Consider the following 11,899-nt stretch of genomic DNA (forward strand, 5'->3'; position numbering starts at 1 on the left):
AATGTATTGATTGTATTGCATTGTCATATTACCATTAAAGTGGATTATTGTTAAACGGTTAATTGTATGCTCTGGACTCCTTCCTGTAAGATATCAGCTTGTTTAGGGACGCGCGGAGATTTGAAAAAGCGGACTAGTTGTCCATTCATATCTCTAACAATCTCCACAATTGTTTTATTTTCTTGTGGGCCAATATTCACTGGTCTATGAGTTATCTACTCATTTATTTGAAGTTATTTACTTCATCATCTGCGAGTATGAATTTATGTTTATTAGATTTTGAATAGAGACAAATTTGAACTTGTCTCTATTGTTGTTTATTCTTCCTAAAATGTAATTGTGATGTATTGATTAGATCTAGTGTTGCGAGACATTACCATGAATATATTTCATACTATTATTTAAAAATGTTTGGGAGCTACCGTGAAGCTCGTCTAATTGAGCGAGTGAGTATGCACATTTATAGCAATCTATGTGCAGATAAATGTTGGGTTATGTATGTGATGGTGTGTGTGGTTGAAATTGTGTTACATGTATGTTTTAGTTCAGCTCTCATTTTGATAGGAAGTGAAAAAGAGATAACATTTAAATTGCCATCTTAATGTTGAATAAGTTACCAAGTAAAGGGTTTAAATTGGCTCACATAAATATATGTAGTTTAAGAAATAAAGTGTCTGAGATAAAGGAAATATTATCATGTGGTATTCATTTGTTAGCAATATCTGAAACTCACTTAGATGACACATTTAATGACGCTGCTGTGGATATTGATGGATATAGAATATTTAGAAAGGACAGGAATGCATATGGAGGTGGGGTGGCAGTATACATTCAAAAGCAAATACCAGCTAAAGTGAGATATGATTTGATGTCTGCTGATATTGAAGTACTTTGGTTGTAAATTAACTTACCTCACTTGAAACCTTTGTTGGTAGGATGTTGTTACAGACCTCCAAATGCAAACTTAATTTATTTAGACAAATTATGTGAAATGTTAGACAAAGTTTGTGATCTTGACAGAGAGATTTATTTTATCGGAGATTTAAATATTGACTGGAATATGTTGCACTGTGCCCTTAAAAACAAGCTGCAGACAATAATTAATACATGTAACTTGGTACAAATGGTGACTAAACCTACTAGGATATGCATAAAGAAAGATGGGTCAAAAAGTGCAACTTGTATTGATCATATATTTACTAATTTTAGCCATGTATGTTCTCAGGCAATATCAATTCCAGTAGGGTGTTCTAATCATAATTTAATAATTATCGTGAGAAAGACAAAGGTGCCAAAAGCTGGACCAAAAGTCATTGTGAGGAGATCAATGAAATATTTTAGTGAAGAGTCATTTATACAGGATGTTCAAAAGATATGTTGGAAACATGTTTTTGAGAAAGTCGATCCAGATGATGCTCTTGATGTCTTTAATTTGTTATTCATGCAGGTGATTGATAAACATGCTCCACTTAGAAAACAGACTGTAAGGAACTTTAGAGCACCCTGGTTAGATGAGGAATTAAGGGATCTAATGAAACAAAGAGATGATGCAAAAAATGTAGCTCTCTCATCAAGTTATGAGTCAGATGGGCAAATTTATAGAAGGTTAAGGAATTATGTTACAGCATTAAATAAAAAGAAAAAACAGTTGTATTATGGAAATAAAATTAAAGAGATAAAGGATGACAAGAAAAAACTGTGGAGCTTAGTGAATGGCATGATGGGCCATAAGCCGAAATCCACCTCAACATATCTTGAGGTGGATGGGACATTTTTGACAAAACCAGTACAAATTGCTAATCATCTGAATGATTATTTTCTTGATAAAGTAAAACATTTGAGGAGAAATATGAATCAAACTATAAATAGTAACTCCACATTTCTAATACAGGATTTAATTATGAAAAATAAGAAGTGTACATTTAAAATAGAAAAAGTGACAATTACAGATGTTGAATGTCTACTAGGTAAATGTAATGATAAACCACCAGGAGTGGATAATTTAGTTGGTACATTTCTTAGATATGTTGCTAATTTTGTTGCAGAGCCTATCTGTCATATTATAAATTTGAGTATTGATAAATGTATTTGCCCACAGGCATGGAAAATAGCAAAAATTATTCCACTTGCAAAAAATCCAGCTGGACCATTTTCTGGTACAAATAGCCGTCCAATAAGTTTATTACCAGCATTAGCAAAGATAATGGAGAGAATAATTTTCAATCAAATACAAAAATACTTTGAAGGTAACAAACTGAATACTGTGTATCAACATGCTTATAGACCTGGCCATTCCACATGCACCGCTTTAACACAAATGACAGATGACTGGAAGGGCAAACTAGATAATAGGAAGTTAGTGAGTGCAGTACTACTCGATTTTAGTTCTGCTTTTGATGTCATTGACCATTCTTTGTTGTTACACAAGCTGGAACAATATGGTTTTCATTTGGAAACGCTGAAGTGGTTAGAAAGTTACCTGACAAATCGAAGTCAAACTGTTTTAATGGAAGTCTCTCAAAGATGAAAACAGTCACCTGTGGAGTACCTCAGGGTAGTTGTTTGGGACCACTTTTATTTTCTATTTTTACAAATGACCTACCATTAGTGTTAGAAAAAGCTAAAATTGTAATGTATGCAGATGACTCAACAATATATTATGCAGCATCAACTACAAGAGAGTTGACAAATGTTATGAATAAAGATCTACTACTGATATCAGAGTGGGTCATAAATAATAAGTTGGTACTTAATGCCGGAAAAACAAAATCGTTATTAATAGGATCAAATCATCAGTTAAAAGGTGAACCAAAATTGCAACTACATTTAAACCATATTGAAATTGAACAGGTCAAGGAGACAAAATTGCTAGGTATAACCCTGGATCATAAATTATCTTGGTCTAAACAAATTGATAATGTTGTATGTAAAATGGGAAGGGGTGTGTCACTTCTAAAAATAATTGTAAAATATTTGCCTATGGATGTCAGTAGACAAGTTTTGGATGCTTTGGTTCTGTCGCAGCTTGATTATTGTTTGGTTATATGGTCTAGTGCTGCTGAAAAAGATTTAAACAAACTACAAGTAGCACAAAATAAGGCAGCACGATGTGCACTGCAGTGCTCCTACAGAACCAGAGTCAATGAAATGCTGGAGACACTGAAATGGTTAACTGTCAGACAGAGGTCAACTTATATTTTATTGAATTTTGTCAGAAATATTACAGTGACTCACTCACCAGATATATTATCACAAAGGTTTATAGCGCAATATGCACAACATAACTATCAAACACGACATACAATAGAAGGAAGGTTTGTATTACCCAAATCTAAATCAAATATGGGACAGAAAACAGTCACGTACAGAGCCACGATCAGCTGGAACTCTTTACTGGTTCACATCATTCAGGAAAATTCTCAAGTACATTTCAAATGGTTGCTAAAAAAATATGTAAGTATTACAAAGTAAATTTGAACTGTGCCTGTGGCTATGTATGCATATATTATTATGTACACTTATTTGTATTTACTTTTGTTTGGCCTTAGGATGGCGATAATTGGATGACCATTTTAGTTTCACTTCATTTCACTGTAAATAGCATGAAATTATGAGCTGTTTTGTTTTGTTTTAATTGTGTTGTATGTTTATGTATGTTTTGAGTGTGTGAGGACCCCAGGAAGAATAGCCAATGCTCATGCTAGTGCTAATGGGGATCCTAATAAAGACATAAAGACATATCCTAAAAAAGTCAGTAAATGTTTTTTTTTTTTAAAAGACTACATTTACAGTAACATAGTCAAAAGGTCCTTTTGTTCAGCCTCACAATGCTATTGGGTAGTAAATGTGTTATAGGTCCTGCCCTCTGGCCATACACATCAGGAATGTTGGGCCCCATGGAAATATATCACGGCCCCACCACCAGGCCCAGGCCACACCAACCAAGCACAATTGCTGTAACCACACCTCCAGAACCCAACCGACTAATTTATGCTTTAAATAACTCTACCTGTACAGGCTTGCATCTATCTTGTAGTCCAATACTAACTGCACAATATTTACTGACACTGAGCTGTGAAAATATAACACTTATGGGGGGACAGGGCTGCTAAGTTTAGAGATGGATCTGTTGGTCCTGGCAGCAGGGGGAGGAACAACTGATTTAGTATGAATAGCTGCTAAAAATGTACCTGCATTTACTAAATGTCAGCTAAAGGAGGAGTGAAATTAAAAACCTGTATAGATATTAACATTACTTAATGTCAGCTTACTAAAAAAAAAACATAACAATTATTATTTACAATGGACTACGCGTAGCTAACAGACACATTTCCACCACTCATAGACCACAAGGCTTTTATTAGTCATACGTAAATAGCTACAGTGTAGTTATGACGATGAAAATCTTAGGTCCCAGGCTCCACCAACAGTGCAACACAATAAAAACAGGAAAACAGAAAAAATAGTGCAAGTAAATACAAAAAGAAAAATATTGAAATAGTGCAATAAGTTTCTATATACAAGTGATTGGAATATGAAATAAGCAATGTACAACTAAACAATGTTGCTGGTTGAGATAAGTAAATATGTAACTATTTTATAGACTAATATGTAGCTTTATCAATAATGCAATGCCACATTTTAAAAGCTATGTTTTGAATGTCAAGTAGTAAAGTGGGAGTTTAAACTAACAGAGATTAAGTATTAAGATTAAGTAGAGAACTTCCTTATGCCCGGGTAGCCGAAAATATGTTTTGTGTGCACACTTTTCGGCCTTTGGGGACTCTAGAATCACAGCAGAAAATTACAGTAGGAAGCTACTTTGAAACTTGCATGTAAAGTTTCAAGCTATTTATTGTTAAATGAAAGTTAAAAAGTTTCACTATCACTCATATAGCTGTCTGATCTCTCTCTTTCTCTTTCTCTCTCTCTCTCTCAGTCTCTCGCCCTGTATTGAGTTGATTCAACTTCTTAATGTCAGTATCAATAATACAAAGATGTTGGTGCATCATGGCATGTGGCTTATTAAAATGTTTTATTAGTGTCTACACACAATAACATAATAGGAGCAAGTACAGTTTATTTTTTCATTGTTTATGAGCGAGCATTCCGGTGCACTTTCTAAAATAAAAGCTTTACTGCCAGGTAGATTGAGTATGAAATGAAGACAAGCTAGTTCACTGATCATGCAAGAGAACCGGTGTTTCTCCTTGTATTGTTATTAGATATAAAACAACTAGGTGCGTCTTGTTTTTGTTCTATCAGATGTTTAATGATTCAACATGTTTTTACACTTTCCTGTTTCGATTCTGCCTCATGTTTGTTCTCATTGGTCCTTATGAAACAACATTTTCAATTCCAATGCTAAAATGCTCTTCTCATTTACTACTAACAAATAGACACTTTGGACATGTATTAATCCTAGTTGATTTTCAGTCATCACTAGGCAAGGCAAGGCAAGTTTATTTATAACGCACCTTTCAACAAAAGGCAATTCAAAGTGCTTTACAAAACTGAAAGACAATAAGATCTAACAGCACTAACATGTGTAGTCACATTTGTCTACAAATTATTTACAAATGTTGCTTCATTTGGATGGAAAATTTGCGAGGCGAAAATGTACTTCACTCTTAGTTTATCAAATCAGCAAATCATTATAGAAAAAAATGAAAATTGCCATCAACAGCACGAATAAACAAAACCGGTAGCAACCATGTTGTCGAAGTAGCAGCAAAAAGAGCCAATGTGATGTACTGCCCGCTTGTTTGTTTGAGAGCTTGAATAACAACAGTTGTCTATGCATTTAATCAAAACTACTGAGTTTTATATTAAATTCTCCTCTAATGGAAATGTGTCACCTGGGAGCACCTTGAATCTATTGTGATACAGAGCTGGAAGAAGTATTCAGATGTTTTAAAGTTAAATTAACTAAACAGCAAAGTGAAGGCACTAATTTAGCATTCGCAATATGAACTCAAAGTACCAAACTGCCACATATTTGACAAATGGCCACGGATTTGTATTATTATTTATAACATTTTGGATGATACATTTTGATGCATTTATTGGAAGCAGTATTTTATTGGTGTTGCTGGTAGAGATAAGCTCAAATGTAACAATTGTAAAGTAATGAAGCTCAGCGCAAGTTCAATCAGGAAGACCAATATCCTCTGGCTGTGACACGTCATTTCAATACTCTCTCCTCTCTCAATAAGTGATCGGGGGCGTTACTCCCCAGCTAGCCAATCATTTCCCACCATCTCTCACAAGCCTATCATCGCACCCGCTAACCCCTTTAAATCTGCTCTTCCCTCTCTGTCAGTTGTCATTTCAGGTGTCAACGCGCAACCCTCCTCCACCCCTTCGCCTCCTGTCTCCTAATACAGGGCCAAGCTAAAACCTTCTCCCTTCAGACCGAACTACTTATCACCACCATCAGTGTCTAGACCCCGGGGGGTTCATCGGAGCGGTTTTTCCCCTCCTGAATGATCATTCTGCAAACCGGGGCCTAATCGCCAAACATAATTTCTGTCACGATCACAGGTACAGATCAGAACCCAATAGCACGACTCAGATACAACCAGTATAGTAATGTTCAGTTTATTCCAGGTCAAGGACAGGCAGAGTCAAAATCATTAAATCCGTCAGACAGGCAGGAATCAAAAACTGGGTAGGACAAAACTCGGGACTAGAGCACAACACTCACTGGAGAGCTTGGCGGAAACGACAAGACAATATGGCAAAGGACAACTGATAATGAGGTGGTATAAATACTGTGGAGTGATGAGGGAATGAGTAACAGGTGAGGGGAAGGGCTGAGGAGACCAGGTGAGGGAAATGAGCTGATTACAAGGGCCTGGAGGAAAGCGGGATCTGAAATGACAGGAGAGTTTAGATGAGGCATGAAACAAACAATAATAGAAGTGTCTAACTTGTGACAGAACCCCCCCCTCTATGGACGGCTCCTGACGTCCTACGGGGTTGATCGGGATGGGCCTGGTGAAAGTCAGTAATGAGAGATGGGTCATAGATACTGCGAGCGGGCACCCATGAACGCTCTTCAGGAACATAACCCTCCCAGTGTACCAGATACTGCAACCCTCTACCACGTCGCCTGGACTTGATGAGGCGACGGACAGTGTAAACAGTCTCCCCGTCGATAGTCCGGGGTGGTGGTGGGGGTGTAGAGGGGGGCTGAAGAGGGCTCACATTAACTGGTTTGATCTTGGACACGTGGAAGGTAGGATGAATCCTCATAGAAGGGGGCAGACGCAGGCGGACAGCTGCAGGATTGATAATCCTAGCTATGGGAAATGGGCCTACAAAACGGGGAGACAACTTCTTTGACTCCACTCTGAGAGGGAGATCCCGTGTGGAGAGCCAGACACGTTGCCCTGGGGAGTACTGTGGAGCTGGCTTGCGACAGCGATTGGCGGTCCGTTGATAACGGTCGGAAGAGCGCAGGAGCGCGGAGCGGGCCTTTAACCACATGCGTCGACATCGGCTTACAAACGCCTGTGCAGATGGGACGCTGGCCTCCCGTTCCTGTGCCGGGAAAAGGGGCGGCTGGTATCCGCGGGAGCATTGGAATGGAGAAAGACCAGTAGCAGAACTAGGAAGGGTGTTGTGGGCATATTCAACCCATAGAAGCTGCCTCGACCAGGAGGAGGGAGTGGAGGAAGCTAGACAGCGTAAGGCAGTCTCCATCTCCTGGTTCATTCGCTCTGCTTGACCATTGGACTGGGGATGAAATCCGGACGAGAGACTGACACTGGCTCCCAGCAGCCTGCAAAACTCGGACCAAAAACGAGAAGTAAATTGTGGTCCCCGATCAGACACAACGTCACTGGGGAGACCATGCAGCCTGAACACATGTTGTAGCATGATTTCAGCCGTTTCTTTGGCAGTAGGTAATTTGGTTAATGGAATAAGCCGGGCAGACTTGGAAAACCGGTCTATGACTGTGAGTATGACTGTGTTACCGTCTGAGGGTGGTAGTCCGGTGACAAAATCCAAGGCGATGTGGGACCAGGGACGATGAGGGATAGGCAAGGGATGAAGAAGACCGGAGGGAGCTTGGCGTGAAGTCTTATTTTGAGAGCAGACTAGGCAAGCAGCAATGAATTCCTTGGCATCCTTCTCCATAGAAGACCACCAAAATCGCTGTCGAATCAGGGCTAGGGACCGTCTCACTCCTGAGTGACAAGCCAGGCGAGAGTTATGACCCCACTGGAGAACCTGGGTACGGAGAGTGGCAGGAACAAACAGACGGTTAATAGGACAGGCACTTGGGGCTGGGTGTTCCGCATGAGAGCGCTTGACCTTATCCTCCACCTCCCAGGTCACCAGACCAATGACACATGTAGAAGCGATGATATTCTCAGAATAAGATGGAGAGCTCTCTGGCTGGAACTGGCGAGACAGGGCGTCAGGTTTGATGTTCTTAGAACCAGGTCTGTATGAAAGAGAAAAATCAAAGCGTGTGAAAAACAGAGCCCACCTGGCTTGACGAGAGTTCAGCCGCTTAGCTGAACGGATGTACTCCAAATGTTTGTGATCCGTCCAGACCACAAAAGGCTGCTCTGCTCCCTCCAACCAGTGTCTCCATTCTTCCAGGGCAAGTTTCACTGCCAACAGTTCTCGATTTCCAATGTCGTAATTTCTTTCTGCTGGAGACAGCTTCCGGGAGAAGAAGGCACACGGGTGCATCTTCTGATCCTCGGCCGACCGTTGAGAAAGAACTGCCCCAACTCCAGTGTCCGACGCATCTACCTCTACAGTAAACTGCCGAGTAGAGTCTGGAAAAATCAAAATGGGAGCAGAGGTGAAGCGTGACTTTAACTCACCAAAAGCCCCTTCGGCCACCGAGGACCACCGGAAGGGAATGTTCTGAGAGGTGAGAGCTGTGAGAGGGTTTGCCACCAAACTGTAGTTTCGAATAAACCTCCGGTAGAAGTTGGCAAAACCCAGAAAGCGTTGGAGCTCCTTGCGTGTTGAAGGGCGTGGCCAGTCAGTGACCGCCTTGGTCTTTTCAGGATCCATCTTGATGTTTCCGGTGGAGACCACAAATCCCAGGAAAGGGACTTCTGTGGTGTGGAACACACACTTCTCTGCCTTGACAAAGAGGTGGTTCTCCAAGAGCCTCTGGAGGACTAGGCGAACATGGACCACATGCTCCTGTTTAGACTTGGAAACAATCAAAATGTAATCCAGGTATACAAAAACACAGATATTGAGAAGATCCCGCAGAACATCATTCACCAACCCCTGGAAGACTGCAGGTGCATTGGTGAGTCCAAAAGGCATGACTAAATACTCATAATGTCCACTAGGAGTGTTAAATCCCGTCTTCCACTCGTCCCCCTCCCTGATTCTCACCAAATGGTATGCATTACGTAGGTCCAGCTTGGTAAAAATAGTAGCGCCTTGTAACAGTTCAAATGCAGAGGAAACAAGTGGAAGGGGGTACCTGTTCTTGACAGTGATGTTATTGAGTCCTCTGTAGTCAATGCATGGGCGCAGAGTCTTATCCTTCTTACCCACGAAGAAAAACCCTGCACCAGCAGAAGATGATGAAGGCCGGATAAGCCCTGCATCCAAAGAGTCATTGATATACTTCTCCATTGACTTAGTTTCAGGAGCCGATAAAGAAAAAAGTCGACCTCTAGGAGGAGAAGTACCAGGTAACAGGTCAATAGGACAGTCATTAGCGCGATGAGGCGGCCCGAACTTTGTTAAAGGCCTCTTTAAGGTCCCAGTAATCCTTGGGAACACCGGAAAGGTCTTCACACTCAGAGATCCTCGGCTGACTGGAATCCATTGAGGAACTAGATCTTAAGCAGACAGCATGACAATGAGCACTCCACTCTCTAATAGTCCCTGAAGCCTAATCTATATGAGGATTATGCCTCCTTAACCAAGGAAACCCCAAAATGACAGGCTGATGTGGTGCATGGATAAGGTGAAAAGAGAGTGTTTCGCTGTGATTACCTGACATGCTCATTTGAACTGGAGTTGAACGGTGTGTCACTCTGCAGAGAAGACGACCATCTAGAGCTGTAGCATTGATGGGCTTCTCCAAAGCCTCCCGACCAAGTCCCATTTGAAAGGCCAGTGTTATGTCCAAAAGACTGGTGTCAGCACCAGAGTCAATAAGAACTGCCACAGTGTGCATTTTCCCCAAGCAGCTCAGCTGAGCATGGGTCGAGAGGGCATTTCTAAATTCATCATACGGCTCACCAGCGCCCTCTGGATGACTGGTGAGCCCTGTCTTTTACAGGACAAGAGAAGGCAAGATGACCCTGCTGGCCGCAGTAAAGACAGCAGTTGTCCCGCAGGCGGCGCTGTCGTTCTGCCTCGGAGAGCCGGGCCCGCCCCAGCTGCATTGGTTCAGACGAGTTAGCCTGAGGGGCGACGCAGAAAACCCTCTCTCTCCTCCGCTCCCACAGACGGCAGTCAATGCGGATGGAGAGAGCCACCAGCTCATCTAAATCAGCAGGAAGGTCCCTAGCTGCCAGCTCGTCTTTAAGGCGATCCGACAGACCGTTGTAGAAGGCATCGAGAAGTGAAGAAGCATTCCAGTTACTCTCGGCGGCTATGGTACGAAACTCGATGGAGTAATCGGACACAGATCTCCCTCCTTGCACCAGGTTAAACAGTCCCCGAGCTACCTCTCTTCCGGGTGTGGCGTGATCAAAAACTTTACGCAGTTCAGCGGAGAATACGCTTACAGACGAGCAAGCAGAGGATTGTCTTTCCCATTCGGCGGTACCCCAGTCTTTAGCTTTGCCCGTGAGAAGAGAGGCAATATACGCCACCCAGGATCTTTCTGTTGGGAAGGCGGAAGGCTGAAGCTCAAAGGCGAGGGAACATTGGACCAGGAATGGTCTGCACGAACCTGGGGCTCCAGAGTAGCATTCGGGAGGAGGCAGGCGTGCATCCGATGCCGGAGGACTCTGGATTCCAACAGCGGAAGCTGGAGTTAGTTCCGGGCCATGGACCGTTGCAGGACGGGTCTGAAGATGATCACGGAGATTCACAAAGGTCCGTTCGTAACGAGCGGCCATCTCCTGCATCGCTTCAGCCATGAAGGTAAGCTGCTGCTCGTGGCGTTGTAACACGATATCGTGTGAAGGCGGTTCTGTCGCTGATTCGGCTGGATTCATGTTTGGCCAGATTGTACTGTCACGATCACAGGTACAGATCAGAACCCAATAGCACGACTCAGATACAACCAGTATAGTAATGTTCAGTTTATTCCAGGTCAAGGACAGGCAGAGTCAAAATCATTAAATCCGTCAGACAGGCAGGAATCAAAAACTGGGCGGGACAAAACTCGGGACTAGAGCACAACACTCACTGGAGAGCTTGGCGGAAACGACAAGACAATCTGGCAAAGGACAACTGATAATGAGGTGGTATAAATACTGTGGAGTGATGAGGGAATGAGTAACAGGTGAGGGGAAGGGCTGAGGAGACCAGGTGAGGGAAATGAGCTGATTACAAGGGCCTGGAGGAAAGCGGGATCTGAAATGACAGGAGAGTTTAGATGAGGCATGAAACAAACAATAATAGAAGTGTCTAACTTGTGACAATTTCATTCACTTGTTGTTATCTGTCAATCACTATTCCTTCTTATTATGTGTCCCGGTAATAAACATGTATTTCATACATCACGTCTCTCCTGATTGAAGTGAAGTGGGAGTTTAAAGTAACAGAGAATGGAAAAATAAATGGAAGAACAAGTTCCTCAAAAATGTACTTGTGTCACGGATGAGTGAAGGAAGCAGGACCCAAATGCAGATAACTTTTGAGAAACCCTTTATTCCAAGGATAAAGGATAAAGGATAAAGGATAAATGACAAATACAGAACAGAACACTCTCCGGTGAACTCCGTCA

This window comes from Pseudochaenichthys georgianus, chromosome 7 (assembly GCF_902827115.2).
Source record: "Pseudochaenichthys georgianus chromosome 7, fPseGeo1.2, whole genome shotgun sequence".
NCBI lineage: Eukaryota > Metazoa > Chordata > Actinopteri > Perciformes > Channichthyidae > Pseudochaenichthys > Pseudochaenichthys georgianus.